This window comes from Cornus florida, unplaced genomic scaffold, assembly GCF_030987335.1.
Source record: "Cornus florida cultivar Cherokee Brave unplaced genomic scaffold, ASM3098733v1 CherokeeBrave_3.0.0_Hap2_Chr01, whole genome shotgun sequence".
Lineage (NCBI taxonomy): Eukaryota > Viridiplantae > Streptophyta > Magnoliopsida > Cornales > Cornaceae > Cornus > Cornus florida.
The window spans coordinates 113,228,282-113,228,717 of NW_026775571.1; positions in this window are offsets into that span (position 1 = coordinate 113,228,282).

The window sequence follows — 436 nt, forward strand, 5'->3', positions numbered from 1 at the left end:
TGATTTGAAATGAAATCTATTTATGCGTCTGCTGGGACTACGGAATTAGTTGATATTTAAAATATTAAAATAGTAATTAAAATTAATATTTAAAATATTAAAATTGTTATAGATATAGATAAAATATACAACACCACCTGATACCCACCTAAAAGTGGACTTTTTGAACTTGCCATACTCTTTACAAACATATCTACTATTTTTTGGTATTATGAGATTTTCTAACTGCACAACAACGATCTCCATTTTAAAAGACTCTAAAACTTCACTTTACTGCCGCAACAATATGAAATCCTCTTGAACTCGGCAACAATCTGAATAACCCTAAAACTCCGCTTTCAATGTTCAGAAAATTAGATCCTAAAAATAATAACAAAAAATGTGATAATTCACCATCTCACCTTCTCAAATGCCCATCATGATAATTATTTTTCTT